At 28.1% G+C, this 18,677-nt stretch overlaps 1 long non-coding RNA gene across 1 annotated transcript in view; it reads right to left on the reverse strand.

Annotated features, from left to right (window-relative positions):
• Positions 1 to 18,677, reverse strand: part of LOC148227535 (uncharacterized) — a 209,639-nt gene that overhangs the window by 117,591 nt on the left and 73,371 nt on the right. The window contains exon 2 of the long non-coding RNA XR_015812100.1: positions 10,957 to 10,993. This is a non-coding gene — a long non-coding RNA (uncharacterized LOC148227535). The remainder of the gene's footprint in view (positions 1 to 10,956; positions 10,994 to 18,677) is intronic.

An 18,677-nucleotide genomic window follows, 5' to 3' on the forward strand; every position in this document is an offset into this window, starting at 1 on the left:
CAATAATACAACTTGTCAAGCTAGCGAATATTTGCAGACATTTTAATTCTATCGCCTGATAGTGGCATCTTCATTACTCTATAATTTGATAATTTATATATAATTATAAAGTAAATTATTTTGTCTTTAAAATTACACCCCTTCGGCGTTTAAACAAAAAAAAAATAATCAAAGCTCAGTTTTATAATAAATTAAAATCAAATTGTATTCTACATAATAAATTCAATGCAATAATATTATTTTGTGAATGAAAATGTTTTGAAGGACTATTATTTATTATATATAAAAATATCAAAACAAAATTATCCATATAAAGACATTATAGAGAACAGCTAAGAATAAGTTAAAATTAAAGTGTAATAAATATATAAATCTAAATTGTGCGCAAATTTATTTTTATAAGTGCGCACATTTGCTTTTTCGCTAGATCTCACTTTTCCTAACTTATTCACCTAATTTCTCCTGAGGTAGAGGCGTTAAGTCTTAAGCCACATAATAAAAGCTTTGAATTATATACATATTTTTATTACATCTGATTGTTGACGTAACTAAGTTGTAAAATTGCAAATCGTGAAGGAATTACATATTGACCCGATTTTATCCACGGAAGTTAGCTAACTACGAAATTTGATCACAATTAAATTATAGGGCATTTATGGAACGCTAACGATTCTCGACTGTGGAACATATCAATTATGTTAATCCAAGCCCAAATTGACAAGTATCTAGTTACGTCAAACCTGCGTTTTAGTAATTTTAATGGCAAACATGTTGTTTCGCATTGGTGAACTAATTTGAAAGTTACGACCTTTAAATTAGTATGCCAAATAACAATAAATTAAAAATATTTTAAATAGATAATATTAGATATTAAAATATCTCAATACTGAGTTATTACTACGTCTCAATCTAAATGCTAACAGTTGCACCTGAAACTTCTTATCTATAATAGTCTCATTCAGATGAACGAGTATTTATGACACTTTCAAAAGTAGTTTTAAAGATTGTCCCCCAGTTTTAAACGTATAATCGATTCAAAGCGTCTTTAATCGGCCCGCTTTGGCTGAAAACGAGCGTATCAGCCAGACGGTCGTAAATCTTAAACATTACGAGTTTGTAAGCCGTGCTTTATGGCGCGTAAAAACCGCGTGTCGACTGTCTGGTTAAAGAAAGGGTGGGTCGGTGGGTTTTGTTAACTGTTCTCCTCGGTTTTTTCAACTCGACGCCGCCAAAGTGTCTGCACTTTGTTACTCCTTAAGGCGAAAAAGAGTTACGATATTGCAAAAGAGCGATAAGATCATTCGGAAGCGACCCCCTCGGAAAGGGCCGACCCTCCCGCACTCGGCAATATTGAGTGTGGATCGATAAACTTATCCAGTTTCCTTACGCCATTAACTTAACATAAAGAAATGTTAAAATACAACGTGATAAATGAGCATCTATGGAAGCGTGAAAGATTCACGATGCAGGGAATAAAATATAAGCATATGGATAAAATTTGGGAACAAATCCTCAACACCCTAAGCAACATTTATCAAGATTGTCTTATTTTGAAATTTAAAAATAAATTTAATCAGTGCGAATTAAAATGAATTTGAAATGTTTTAGTTGATAAATCTGAAGTGGATGATACCGCCCCCTGGGAGGTGCTGGGTAATCCAAGAGGGGCTTCGGATGCAATTGGGGGCGGTAATATATTTTTTTGCAGATGAGTAAGCTCAAGAAATAATGTATTTATACTATTTATCATTAATATTATTCGTACTTCATATTCTAATTATGTTATGGTTTTTTTTTGTCAATGGTATTATGGCTAATTTTAATACAAAATTTGATAATGTAAGTATTTGAGTATCATATTTAAAACATCATTTTATCTATGGTCCGTAGGTAAAAATATTGAACACATTTTTTTTCAGTAGGGCATTAAGATTTTTTTTTCCTAAATAAAGGGCAGTGAGCCAAATAAGTTTGAGAATCAATGGTTCAAAGTATTGTTAAGCACGCGGTTAACGCATGTTACTACGATTGATTTATGGCGACAAATTAATAACTTATTTGTCTTATTATTGATTTTATTATTATATAATATATTAACTCAAATATTATTTTTAAAGTAATATTCTAATAATCAAATTTATGACTAAAAATATATTTATAGTCATAAATGTTTTATTTTACTAAATATAGAAAATATTACAATTATGGTTAGAGCCACAAGTCTTTCAATGTATAAAATAATCAATTCAATTACATTTATCCCTGTAGGGCAAACATAAGGGTAGAATTAGATGTATTTATATTGTTGTGGGGTTGATTTTTATACTGTATAAACGGTTGTATTATATACTCGTAAACTAATTTGAATTAATATATTTACAAGCTTAATTACAACCCTCCAATTAAAAAATATATTTATCTCAAATATATATAATAAAAATAAATCATTTTAACTGCATATAAGCATTTATCGATTAATCTTTATTGCAGTCTGAGCAGTGTTACAATAACAATAAATGTGTTTGTTTTTACCCCACTGTAACACCTGTCGATCTACAATAAAGATAAATAAATAAATAAAAACATGCTATTAGAAATATTTTTTTTACTTTCCCTATTAAAAACAACAACGCCGGAAAGAGGATAACTGAATCTCGCCAAGATTTTTCCCGTCGACAATTTTTCCCTTTGACGCTCGCTTCCTACTTTGTCGCCTGCTACAAATCGAATCATCCCCTCGGCGGTCCCGTAATAATAAAAAAAAAATACCCTTGTAAAAACAGTGCAGCGACCCCCTCTTTGCGTTCCTCACCCATGACATTACTACAACCCCCAGCCGAGGGCAACAATTCAATAAATTGCACAGGGTCGGAGGCGCCGGAATACTAAATTTTGCTAATGTACCGTAACGCATGAATAAATGGATCACATCTTTTTTATGGGAAAACGAACATACCGCGACGAAAGACTGCAACAACAGACTTGATTGATTCGTCAATCGCTAAGTGATTTTCTAGTGACAATTGAGGTGTAATCTTTGAATGGTTAATACAAATTAGACAAACTAATCTTAAAATAATTTGAGGAACTTTGCATACAATGGTGATTAAAAATTAGTTAAAGACAATTTTTAGAATATTCAGCATCACAATAAACAGCAAAAGATTGGATCGGCTATGTCAGGTCTATTTCGGGTTGAAGCTCTAAGATTTGTGTTTTATAAATATATAGTATTACAAATATTAACAATGAAATATGCAGGATTGAACGATGAATTATAGGGAGTAGAATTCATAACAGACAGTTCGGTTTTCACAAAAATCCTTTGACAACACATTAACTCAATAGTTTGACGAAACATATATGCACTAATTTTAATATGAAAATGAGTACTGGCATTTTAATGTTATACATAGAAAATTCCGAATATCTGTTACACTTAATACGCTCATATTAAAAAAAATAAAAGCTATGTTGTATCATTAAATAATGAACACTTAAAACCACGTAAAATTTGAGCTGGAGTTCTTTAGAGAAGCTTGCTAGGGACATTTTTATTTATTTTGAATACGAATGTAATCCAAAAATCAAAAATGCGTTTATCTTTGTGTTTAGTTAATTTTAACAATTGCTTACACTCTTAAGCTTATCGCAAATAAATTACAGAAGTCTTTTGTAAACCTATATAAATATATCTAAAGGTGGACAATTAAAATCAACTTGAATATAACATAGTCAATTATATTTACGAAACGTAGACAAAAATTTTCACCACCTCTCCAAAGTGAACATATAAATAACGTGGTGTGAAAATATAAGCTTGTATCTGTAATTCAAACTCAAATTTAACAAACACATTTTAGAACTTTGCTCTAACGGGCTTGCCACCATTGCGGCCCTGAAACCGATATTTAATAAAAATGATGCACTTGTTACAAAAAATAAAATCTTATTATATTAATAATCACCGAGATTTATTTTTAAATATGCTTAGTATAAAGTAACACAAGCACTACTATTTTTTTCTACGTTTCTTACAAACAATAAAAAGCACTAGACCAAACCATAAATATTATATATCGAAGGTATAGAAGCAACTTAAATTTAAATATAAGCACAAAATACCATATCAAATATTATAATGAAAAAGCTGAAGATTACCTTTCAATACTTAGGTGTAATTGTACTTTCTTTTTAATTTTTCCCCTTAAACTTTAGATGTTATATTGTAGCTAATAAAAAAAATGTAAGCATAAAACTGGCTATAAACCAGTAATAAGTATTGTATTAAATAGTACGTTTGTAAATTAATTATCATATTTAAATGAACGTTTTATAAGAAATAAAATTATTTACAACACTTAATTAATAAACTATTTATGAAAAAACATTATTAAAACAGATCCAAATAATTAGTAATTAAGTTGTGAAGCTTTGAAATATGAAGTTACATACAAATTAATTAAATTTAATAAATAGCTTAAAACGATTTCTTTTATTATTAAATATTCAGTGAAGCTTAGAAAATATAATAATAATTATCGCTAATAATACGAAATCATAGACAAAGTATTCAAAAGAAATGCTTATTTTCAAATAAGTGATACACAATTATAGTTGTTTTTAGGTGCTTTTGTATTTATAAAATATACTAATATTAAAAAACAGCCTTAGCTATATAGTTACATCTAGAAGTTGTAGGATTTTATATATAATTAAATATATGTCACTAAGTATTAGTCTGAATTAAATATTGTAACGCATTAGTATTACAATGAACTAAATAATAAAAATGTATGTTAATTTTGCATTGTAATAATTATAATTATTAAAACAAATAAAATATAATATTTTTTTTTTAGTGAGGAGTAAACTTGATTTTAATACCATTAAAGAAGTATATAATATTTTTAATTTACTAAAATTGATTCAGACAACTTTTCTATGGCTCTTTTAATGACAATAAAATTCTTATAATCTAAATTATTACTAGATGCTAAACAACATTCAATAAATAATTAATACAGTAAATGTTTTTCTTCTTTTTTTAGACATTAACTAATAAGCAAATTGTCAAGTGAAAAGTGAAATATTAACAAATATTATTTATCAATAATAATTTAACGATGGAATTACATAAATGGGATGTTTGAGATACACTATTTGCGTCATTAAGCAAATAAGAAACGTATTATTTTAAACAAATAGTTTTTTTCAATCAATAAAATGAAATGAAAAACATCGTCTAAATTTGATAAAATAAAATTATGTTAAAATATTTAAGAAAGGCTTAATCAAAAAAAAAGTTTAATATTTTTTAAAATCAGTAAAATTATCATCATTAACCTACTTGATATAAATATATGCTTATAAAAAAATATTTGTATGAGATTTTGAATGTATGTTACTATTTTTAATTGTAGAGGAATTTAATTAGTTTGTTACAAGAGCTACTTAATATTAATTTATTAAAATAATAAGATTTATATTTTAAAGTTTTAATGATATTTTATTAAGAAAATTTAGTTTCATTCTTGAAAAATATTTTATTAAAAAAATAATTTCATAGTTTTTAATAGAAAAATCTCATTGATATTTATTGTGCAATCCCGTTCCGTATTTGATCAGTAACGTAATCAGGCCCGAGTCACAATTTTCTCATATTTCCACCCTTCGGCTAGCAAAAGAACGGAAAGCAAGCAAGAGAGAAAGAAACAATTTTTCATCCGCTACATTAAACACATTTGAATATGGAAACGCTGAAACGAGACAATGAATTTTATTGTTTTTCCTGCGTCTTTTTTTCTCCTGGACCGTGCTTCCGACGATTTTCCCTCTGCTCTTAGCTATTTTTCCATTTTGCAATAAAACAAAGATTGATAATGTTTTCCCCCACACCTCTCTTTAAGCAATAAAGAGGGTATATATCAGTGGCGGTTCATGGGTAGAAATGAAAAAAATAATTGTTTTAAAACAGTGATAAATGTCAACCCTTTATCTTATTTTAAATAAAATTATAATAATAAGTAAAACAACATTTGTGCAGATTTTAAACACAACCATAAAAAAATGACGCTTCTTATAGTTAAATTAATATGAAAAGATCAATATGTAAATTGAAAGTACTGTCTCTACTTAACGTGGTTACACAAATTGGTTTTACTGACATTTTTATCCTCTTTATATATTATTGTCGCCTTGAACTTTGACTATATAGTGACTTGCTCCAACATTTTATTTTGTAACCCACACAATACGCTTTACTAGTACCAATAAAAGTATTATTATAGTATTTTTTATAGAATAAAATAAATAAAAACTGTGTTTATATATATTGTATTATACAAATGCACCACCACTGGTATGTATTATATATATGTTTATAAATAGATATACAAATACAAATTCGCTATTTACTGAAGACTCGTCAAAATTTTAATATTCCCCTTTGTTTATTTTTTATTTTATTTCGCCATACCGAGGCGTGAAAATGTATGTGCGTAAGAAAGATTAATTATACGCAAAGTTTGCGGAATGTCACCGTGAATAAAGGCGACCTGAAGGGATGAACAATAAAAGCGGGGTTAAGGTGAGGGCGAAATGTAATTCTTTATAATTTATCGCGGCGGAAGAAAGTCATATTGAGTGTTGAGCTCGTCAATGTCAGTCATCTTGTCAGACTTTAAATTTTAATAAATAGGATTGTAAATATTTATATTGAAAAACTGACGAAAGAAAAACATATTTACAATATATTATATAATGATTAATATAATATAACCAACATTTTTACCAGACTTGTCAAACTTTTTTAGAACACAATTTAATTACGCTACAACACATAATTTTACCACAAATATATGATAATTTAAATCACTATAAATATCGATAATAATATCTCAGGCTAAAATAGCATAATTTATTATGTACTTAGACTAACAAATTTAGAACAGAGCAGGAACGATTTTTTATTCATTAGACAAATTACGCTTTTGTATAAAGTTTTATTCTGGAATTTTATTAATTTACTATTAATAAAATAATGACCGATTGTTGATTATTAAATTATAACCGTAGATTTCTAATAATAATAATAAAAGGCTGTCGATTATATGTTTCAACATTTTTGGGTTGGAGAGATACTAAAATATATTTTAAAACTAAACATAAGCTTTCATAACAGTATGCTTTGCAGATTATAGATAAAATAAATATCTGAATTTTTGCGGACTAACATTTTTAATAAATATCAAAATTTAGAATAAACATCAGATGATATCGAAATATGGCGAATGGGACATGGTTGCATACGAGTATTATCTCCTGTTGATTTAAACATTTTTTTTTAAATTAATTTTTAAGCTCTGCTTTATCAGATTAAAATAAACAGGTACCACATTTAATAACCTGTGTTACACTGATGATACGGTAGTTTAAAATAGCTACAAATACTCATAAGTAATGTAGCAGAAGTCTGTAAAATATATACGCTGAAAATGAACGCTTAACAAAAACAAACTTGTAAGATTATATAACAATATAAAATGCAACAAATACATATATTAGGGTTATACTTCAGACGAATACTGAGACCGCACGCTAGAGACAAAATATCAGATCGAGAATGTCAGGACAATTTCACCGGAATAAAGAAAGTTTTTTAAGGGCACGACTTGTTGCTTTTGAAAATGAGAATGCTAAGTTTTTTCCTTTATAAATAGGTGATCTAGAAGTCTTCGAAATCTGGATTTCAAAGAAGACAAACATCTTAGCTATATAACATGCTGCAGTGGTTTTGATAGAGAGCTATTTTAACTTTATATTTATGACTGTAATAAACTAAATTGATAATTGTACAATTTGTGTTTGATAAAAAGTAAATTTTACTATATATCAACGACATTTTCTAAATTGCTATATATCAACGAGATTCTGGAAATAAACAAATTTTCGCTTTCAGAAAATTAGGATCGTTGCCTAAATACCATGTGTTTAATGCCTTTGCTAACTATCGCGTTCTATTGAATCAAAATTCTTTAGCAGCAAATATATGTACGTAGTTATCAGCCTAAAGGTTTAGTTTGTGCTGTATACTTTACTATGATTAAAATAATATATTAACTTCGATAAAGTTTCTACTCTGTAAATTTTTTGATTGACGCATATTTTTTTAAATTATTCGCTATAAGATATTTTTAAATTAAAAATTCAGTAACATAGATTACATACTTTTTTATATTTTTTATTGATGAAAAATGTAATTGTAAAATAATTACACATTAATCAAATAATTAATTTAAAGCTGATTTTTTGCGCTCTATGTTATAATAATTTCCCAATATTTTATTGCAGTCCTAAAAATATATTCAGTAATTTATTGTTAATATTGCCTTTAAAGTTATTACCAAAATATAGCTATGAATATATTGTTTTACAAATTTTATATTTTTACTAAAGATATACAGAATATTATTTTGTTATAATAAAATACCTTACAGTACATATTCACAAAACACTCAATTAACATATATTAAGAGCACTAATAAAACACGTCTCTGGTGAAACAGTTTAGGAATATATACCCCAAGGGCGTAGACCCTTAACAACGCACCATCTAGGTGACGCAGACTTCTGACCCTTTAAGGAAAGCCTTGCTTCGTAAAGGTAACTCAAAAGTCGCCATTTTGGGCCCTCTCTTTAAATAAAGTAGTCTTTGGTGGAAATTGCCGGCCAATGACAAATCTGTTATGTGACCTGAAATAGCGACCTAGAAAGCCGAGAGCTTTGCGATGTCGTCTACCTTAGATCAATTGTCTGGCGTGGCTTGAAACTGTTACTATCCCTTGCATCTGGCAAAACCCGAAATCACACAACGATTACTATATTTTTTAGAATGGTCTTATTAAGATTGATTCCGAGAAACATCTTTACCACATTTGCGTAGTAAATGATTTTTGCAACACAGTAATTAAATATAATTAATAGGTTGGTAAATTAAAAAAAAAAAAAAAAAATATAAAATTTTGTTTGACTTATAGCTGCTTTATTCTAGTGGCTATATATTTATTTAAAGTATAGAATACGCATTTTTATATTTTTGTATGAATAATATAATTAATATATAAAAAGTAATGCATATTTTATTACATATTAAAGGCCGCGTGACAATCTTCTTTCCTCATAGACATAAAGGAAATGAACATCCATATTTACTGGTCGCATTTCCATAAGAGCCATGTTAATAAATTGAAAGGTTTACGATCCCCCTTTCAACGAGGGATAATAATGATGGAATGGGGATGTTTGCAAGATTGCGGCTCAGATATGATCGTTCGCCAAATATTTTTGATAAGCCTGAGATAAAAGACTTTTTTGTGTACAGGGCCAATTCTGCGATTATTAATATTTCTTTTGTAGAACTAAATCCATCGAAAGGAACCAAAGCTATATATCCTGCCGTTATTATTATTTATCTTTTCTGTTTTAAATACAATACAGTACCGATTACTAATATGTAAAAATGTATATAGCAATTCTATTAAAAGGCATTTTTTTACGTAATTCAGTGAACAAACTGTACTAATAAAAGTATACATTTTAGAATTGCATTAATATGCAAGTTCTGATTCAAAAGCACTATAATATATGCATCATATACATATAGCATACTACAAAATACAATCCTCAATATTCTACATATTTTACTACTAAATAACTTATTTTACCAAGTTGACATTGTCACGCGTAACACGACAATCGTTTAATAAATAATATGATATTAAAGTTACCATGAATATTAAAATGTGCTATAAAATAAATAAACTGATATTGTGTTTCATTTATACATATCTATCATTTATTAAAAATAATATTCTTTTAGATTTCCACTTTGGGTAATATCATACATACTTTATTATTTCTACGGCACGCGACGAGGATATTTTTTATTTCCTACCCTTTCGCAAAATTAATAGAGATGGATTTGTGAAGTTTTGCATAAAAATCTCAAGTTTACATACGCTGTCGTGCAAATATTACGTTTATGTTTCACAATAATCCCACGTGAAATATAAAATAACGTTTTATAGCAAAAAAAACACACACATTCCAGAGATATAAAATTGCGATTTATAATTCAGTTCCACGACAAATACAATTGACAACGTTTCTCCTCGCGAATATTACATATTTTATTTAGGGCAAAGAAGTTTCAGTTGACGTTTCATGAAAAGAGAATCGAAGTAAAGCGAAAGGTATTAATACTTATTAACGTTTAAAATTGAGTGATTCTTTTGAAACGAATCTTAAATACAGTTATAGAAAAATCATAATAAGTGTTACAAGATAGTACAGAAACAGAAGAGGCAAATAATTTAATCAATCGTTTAAATTTCAGTAATAAAATATTTTGATTTCTCTGATGCAATATAGCATTTTTCAACACATTTGCATTAAAAAACATTAAATTGCTATTAAATAATTTATATATAATATATTATCATATATAAGTGAGTTTTTGGCTATTTATTAAAATTATGAATTTTACAAAAAAGCAATGACATCATAATTTCGTAAATTTTATACAAAAAAAGTATAGTTTAAATGTATATTATGCTATGAAATCATGCAATTAAATAAACATAAAATTAAACTACATATAAATTAAGTGTCTAATGTATAAGTCAAAATAATACCTATTTTATTTTATTGATCAGTTAGAACTGCAGATCTTTTTATAAAAAAGGGACGAACTACAATAACCTATATAGTACCTACTTATAATTTCCCTTATAGCGTGATGTTTGCTGCTTTTTGTTGTATATATACCATTGTATAATACCAACTATATTTTACAATTTCCATTTAACTGATAATGCTCATATATGATCTATATTATTAAACACGCAATACATTGAATCAAAATAGATAAAGCTTAATATAAAATCGATAACTTACGGTTTTACAGCTGCTCGATTCCTTCATGTTATCATATCTGTAAAAATAAAAATAAAATTCAAAAGCAATACTTTTAGATTAAATGAGGGTTGAAATTTGCAGCCCCCTAAATTTACGATAAAGTGAATCATCCCATTGGACTGCAATATCACATGTTAGTTCTCAGTACACCAAATTCAAGCAAATATTTATCATAACTAAGAGATAATAATTTGCTTCACATGTGAATGCACATCACTTTTCTCACGGCTAATGCTTAATTGCAAAGATTTAGTCGCGTGATATTCTCTCAGTCTCTCGCAGGCCATTTTCTGATTAATAGGCCGTCAGAGAGGGATGCGTGAGTGGGTGTGAGGGTGCTTCAATGAGGGTGGATAATGATGGAGGAGTTGACGTCTGTTTGCTTTTAGGGATAAATGCCAGAGCTGGAGAGGTCGGCAATGGGATTGAGCAATTGTCAGAGGACTAGTGGATTTGTAAAAGTCTTATATACATACCTACACATTAATGTTTGTATGTATAAGTACATTCATATATACATATATCAATATACATGTACATATCTAATAATTATATTTAAACCCACATATGAACATCTTTTAATATTTTAATGACATTTAATAATAATTGCTTTTAATAACACACAGATAGCTTTTATTTGAGCTACCTAATTTGAAAACACGAGGGTTCGTACAAACTTGAACCAAGAAGAGCCACCGATTATCAATTGAAAAGCTCGAGAAAGCAGCCGCTTCCCTCTTCACACCAACAAAATAGACAAATAACACATTTAATTAGACCCCTTAAATATTTCTTATTACCCGAATACACGAAACCTCCTACAATCAGATCAAACGTATATGAGCAAATACACAGCGCCTAAAATGACATTTAACAAAACTCGTTACCGCCAAAACTTCTTTAAAAATAAATTCTACCTGAGATCCCTAACTAGTAAGCTCAAAAATAAATAGAGCTAAGCCTATAATCGACACTAAGAAGACTCAAAATCCAGCCGCTTCTCTCTTCACGTTAATCCGGGTCTAACTAAGATGTCGAAAATTCAGAGTATAACCCATTCCTTAGAAACGATTGAATTCTTCGGATTCAAACCCTACAAGAACTTTATGTATATGTAGCAAGAAGTGTAAAAATTGTACTTGTATTTAAATTTCTGAACAAATATAATACATTATAAATTTAAATGAATGTAAGAATTTTTTATTAGTCCTTAGTTAAATACTATGTCTATCTAGTTAAATATATAGGGATTGTTTATCACATTTTAAGCTAAATAATGTATTTAAATATGTTTATATTATAGAACCAGTTAAATATTAATGACAAAAAATGTATATCAAATTTATATTTTTTAAATAAAATACATCTAAAGATAATTCGATTGCTTCGCTAATTTTATTTTTCTGAGATTCTGTTGAAGGTCTGAATTAACAGAGCTCGACCCTTATTATTGAATTAATCATGAAAAAATATACTTATTTCCGTAACTAGCAGAAATACGATCGTTACTAATCAAATATACGTAGTTTTTTCCGTTGCCATAACATGTAATTATCAAAAATTCACACATACATACCGTATTATGTAAAACACGTGTCGGATAAAAGGGGGAAAGAATTTTAATAGACAAACCGTTCTATCGCCATCACAGGGTCCATGCATTGCGATACTGTTTGACAGAAGTGATATATGACCCGGGGTTGAGAAAATAGGGATCTAGCCGAGATAAGCTCGGATGTAGAATATCCACATTCGCAGTGTGAATACACACAAAGGCAGGGTGTTGCAGAAATATTTTCACATCAGATTTATGTTTAGTCAGAAACGGCTTTCCCATAAGGCGACAACGTCCGGAAAACACATACAAGCAAATTTGGCAATATTCCTTTGGTGTTTCCCAAACTGCCAATAAACGTCTAGCGTGGTACGCGATTTACGTGCCCCGTTTGGTAAAACAAAAAAGGGATGACAAAAAAGGGAAGAAATGTAGATTTCTGAACATTAGTGTTGGGTTTTTTTCTATTTCCTTGTGTGACAGTCATATTGGATTGATTCTTTATGCAGTTTTTTTCTTCTGGAAATAAACGTAGAGAACGTGAATAGAATAAATCAGACGCAATGTGAAATACTTTTAAAATTAAAATAAACAATGCTCAAAATCAATTTTATGTACATAGATATGTCTTATTTGTAATGTCTACTAATATTATGCACATGTAAAAATGTAGAGCAAACTCCCATTTATAATACTAAAATAATCATTGTTACTTTAAACGTGTACGTTTCTCAATAAAAATAATTTTACAAATATACGTATTCAATCTTTATGACGTTTGATTCTAAGCATTTTACTATTGTTTATATCTTAATTGTTTTATATTTTATTTTTGTCGAAATATGTCGATTATAGTAATGTTAGATTAATCAGCTAACAAATAAATAAGGTTACATCAAACTTATTTTGCCGGACGGATGGTGATGGATGGCAATTAAACATAGATTGAGCCGTGTTATATTTGAAATAATGATACGAGAGATCGGCGGACGAGGCACCGCCGGTCGTTGTTTTTACCCCGCAAGCGTTGCCCTACACCGTCGTCACGACAGTATTACTAGAATGTGGCCTTATTTTGGCTAAAATATGCTCATATAAAACTAAAATCCAAATAAAAATATATGACGACCGTTCGCAAAATGAGATAACGACGGTTTTCAGAAACAAATAATTATATATTTCTAAGAAAAAAAGCGTAAGCTAATAATTTTCTCAAAGATTTTGGTTTTAGTAAAAAAAAAAGCGCTCCCATGGTTCCATTTTTATGCGAGTGCCAGGTTTTTGAGCCGGTAGACAGTGCACCACGCCTTAAGGCTCGACACCAAGATTTTTTCTTTGCTTGTTGGACCATAACTAAAGGCCTATTCCAACCGGCCGCCAATAGGCACATTTTTTTCATTGACCGGTCATTTCCCGTTAAATAAAAATTTCAGTGGGCCGTATTTGGACACACAAAAACTGCAGCCCTAATAGCTGCATCAACTGAGTGAGACAGTTCTAAAATAGTTAGACAGGAGGATGTGCCAATTCATTCTCAAAGGAATGATGGCACTAGGGCGCGCCCCGCTAACCATAGCCTTAGATGTCGCGTCGCCAAGGGTCTGCGTCTCTAAATTTCATGCCTCGTAATTAGCGTTTTCAGTAGCGTTATTTATAAGAGATTTACTAGTGTTTTTTTTAATTAAACATAATGATTTTCTTGTTGATAAAATGAATTGTATTGCGACTTTAACAGCAACGCTAAGATTATGAAAAACTACTATCTAACTGTTGTTTTATGATTAAAATATACTAATAATAAGCGTTTAATAATTCAGATAAATACGTTCCATTTTTACACAATTGTTTTAAAATGCATAGCAAAAAAACTATGGGTTCAAAATTAGTATTTTTAATATTAAGATCTGTTTTGGCGTTGAAAAATATTTTAGAAGAAAATAGTACGATACATAGACCGAAAAAAATTTTTTTAGAAAAAGTAATCAGACGTTTCTTAAAAAGCAATTAAAATCAATTAAAATCACGTTTGCAGTTAAGTTGCTACAAAACTACTTTTTTGATATTTTTTTAATGTCTTAATAACGTTTTCTCATTGATAAGATGCGCGGGGTTGATTGGTGACTTTTTTATCATGGTCCTAGAAAGTAATTAAACATTTTTGGTAATATTATGAATTTAAATAATAAACATATTCATATAAGAAATGTTGTGGATAATATTAAGTATTAAAATATCTGTTTTGAACAGGGTTCCAAAGTATAACTATGCAAAATTTGTTTTAGATTGCTCAAAAGGTATGGGAATATATTAATTTTGCCACATTTTTAAGAATTTTAATTTATTTTAATATGTACTAAAACCAAATTATATTTTTTTTATTTAAAAATGGCAAACCATATGTAAATATATTTTCTAAAAGTATTTATAATTTAATACTTTAAAGAAGATTCATGAAAAAATATATATTAATATATTTTAGAAATTTGTTAAAAAATAATATATTATAGTCGAAAATACTGCTATTATTTATGTGCACAAAAATAAATGCTGTAGTAAAAAAACAAAATTAGTGGGGATGCATTAGAATGTTTAGAATATTAATTTGTATAAATATTTTTTAATATTTCATGAATGTTATATGTAAATAATATTTATCTGTATTTTATAATATTATGATTTAATTATTACATATATAATAATATATTTATAGGGTAAATCATGTTAGAGAAAATGAAAATCTTGTTAAATAAAAATAAATTTTAAAATATTAAACATTTTTAAAAATTGATAAAATAATATAATTTAATAATATTTTTTTACTATTGCTCGAATTGAGGCACATGTGATATACACAAATTTGTATTATATAAGGGATATGTAAAACCTTAAAATATAAGGCTTGTAATAATATAATCGTCATGGTGAATTTATTGCTGAAATAAGATGTTTATGAATAAAAATAGTCAAAGTTCATCAGTTTTCACTTATGAACTTATTAAGATGTACTTATGATATAATTTTGTCACAAAAGCCTTGTGTATGTATTTAAAACATTTTTCTATTTTTTTTATTTTAATTTTTATTATATATTCTATTTATTCAAAATTAATAATTTGTACTGCTAAATATGGAACATAAAAATAATCAAAAATAACATCTATACAATAAAAAAAGCTTGTTTGTATATATTTAACATATAAAAATAAATATTTAGTTCCGTAGATATATAACACGAAAATAAATATATTCATGTATAAAAAACCGATAACAATTCTCAAATAAATTTATAAAAAAATGATCGACCAAATCAAGATACTTTTTTCTATGAATTTCGTTTATATAAATGATATAAAAAGAGACATGACAAAAGAGGGGCGAAATGTAGATTTCCATCCATTAGTATACTTTCCTTCATTCGCTCCCAGGATGCTTGTGTGAAGCTTCAAATCGGATTGATTCCTTCCCCGAGATTTCTTTTCCGAGCGAAAAAATACATATTTTAAGAGAAGAGACCACGGCAATTTGCGAGTGGAAAGCTCGACAAAAGCGACGCATGAATAATATATATATATATTTATATAGCGAAGCTTCTACTCAGACACACTAGAAAACCACTAGTTCGTGTCTCGCGCTGTCATTAAAAAGATGAAAAAGGGTTCAGACGAGAGCTTCCGAAGGCAAGTTTCGTCAGTAAAGCTCATATTTATACTCGCACATACATAAGTATGCAACGTAACAAAATCCGGACATTTCCCTCGGCATCTTGCTATGCTTTAAGGGCACAATCTCTTTTATACGCCGTTTGATTCTCAAATCACATATTGGTTTATTTATTATTCATCACATATTTATGAGAAAATCTTGTAAAAGGGACGCTATAAAATACGCGTACCTTTTACATACAATTTATATTTAAATGCGACACTGCTTAAATATTTAAAAATATATGTATTACCCTGAAGGCACTCTATATTGACCCAAGGCGACACTAAAATGATTTTACATCAGCAGTTTTAATGTATTCCTTCTGTAAACTGTTACGTTGCTTAATAGTCGGAATTCATTAAATATTAATACTAATAAAACCTTGATTTTTCTTAAATATATAAAAATAAAACTCAAGCTTTACCTAAAAGTACATTTAAAATTATTTCTCACTTTATCTTATGTATTATTAAAAAATAACCATTCACATATAAAGCAATATAAATAAATTTCAGATCCTTGGGTTACCTACATCCCAATTTTAAGTGTGTCTTTAATTTTTTTAAGCTAATTGACATGATAATATATAAAAAAAAGTTTATAAACAAAGCATTTTAAGTTCCTGCATACAGTTTTTATAAAACTGTACGCTTATACCAAAAGGCCGATAGAGGAGTAATGTTAATCACTGAGTGTTACCTAAATGACCTGGGTTTTTAATTTAATATGGAACATAGATTGTTCAACTTTTATTACTATATATAATAGAAGATTAAAATAAGTGATTAATAATTATTTTAAATTACGATCGATTACTACAGATCAAGTTTTCTTTGATTTTCCTAATTTCACGGATGCATATCGTGATGATTAAATAAAATGAACGTAAATCGTACATATTATGTATGAAATAAATCGCTAATATTGAGCTATTTTGGCTTATAAAAAATATTATATTTCTATGAAAAAACGAATTTTTAAAAGTAAGTTCATGAATAAAATATTCACAATTTTCCTACTGCGCGACTATATTTAACCTGGCCTATTATAACGTATGAGTACACATATGAAAATGTTATTTTATATGGCAACATAACCCTCAGATGTTTTTCGAAGAATATTTTCTATGGTTTGAAAATATCAAAATAAAATTACAATTTACTTGGTTATTTAGAGAATATAAAAAAATACTATTACACTATTAATTATATTCAATACCACTTTTCATACTGAGTTTTTCTATATTATAAGTCAGAGTGTAATTTATTTTGTTTATTATGCTTTTTTGTAAACAGATCTTGCTCAACCGGCCATTTGTCCCGAGCAATATTCAATCATAACAGATTTCTTAAATTTATATATGAACTAGAGCAGTGTTTCTCAATTTACGGTCCAACGGAGGGCAATGCGCAAATCATTTATATTTATTACATTTGTCGAAAATATTTTTTTGCTATTGCAACCTTGACTTTTCGAGAAAAATATAATAACCCTAGCGCAAATGTCAACACGGCGCGTGTCGAAGATATGGTTGTGTTTGTGGGTGTTCTTGTTAAATTTTATAAACTTATTTTACTTATATTTCTTCAGTATTCAAATGAATATTAAAATCATGGTTCTATACCAGCAACGCATGATGTTCATTTAACATTCTGTCTGTAGTGCGAATTCTCTTTGAAAATAAAAGACGTAACATAGCACTTGTGTGAACTATGATTTAAACTAATTTAAGAATATAAACGATAAATTTAAAAAAGGATTAACAATAAATTCCTTGGATTAACTGGACGAAATGCTAGCAAAAATCGTACTCTTAAAACTACTTATGAAATGTCTGATCATGGCTAAGTGTTGAAAAAAATAATACTATAGGAAATAAATAATTTAATCTTTTTTTTTTCTTAAAAAATATCTGGGAAAAAATGGCAAAGATGTGAAACATATGCCACTAGGTACTAGCACAAAAATGTAGCAGTTGTAAAATATTTTAAAATATTCATTTAATTGATTTTTTAGCAATAACAGGCTCTATGAAAATTCTCAAAAATTAACAAATTTCTCGAGACATAAAAAAACACTAGTTGTGGTGCATTTAACTAATTGCCGCTGTGTCGTAAAGACTAATGAATTTTTTTTCTTACCGAATTTTTACAGGTCTTTGACAATATTTTATGGTTAAATAAAATTTAATTTTAATAAATTTATGTCTGACTTATTAACAATAACTATAAAGTTGAATCTTGCCATAAATATTAGAAGAAATTTAATGCAGTGAATATCATAACATAATCGATTAGATAAAAAGATAAACCTCACATAAAACAATATTTTAATGAATAATGTATTTTGTATTTAATACTCAATACAGTAACAACAATTGTATTATTACCGTTCAGATTTTCCCTTCTTATTGGAAATTTAATTTAACTTTCCAACTTAA

This window comes from Plectrocnemia conspersa, unplaced genomic scaffold (assembly GCF_051122295.1).
Source record: "Plectrocnemia conspersa isolate PC_06_02 unplaced genomic scaffold, ASM5112229v1 ptg000013l, whole genome shotgun sequence".
NCBI classification, from domain to species: Eukaryota; Metazoa; Arthropoda; class Insecta; order Trichoptera; family Polycentropodidae; genus Plectrocnemia; species Plectrocnemia conspersa.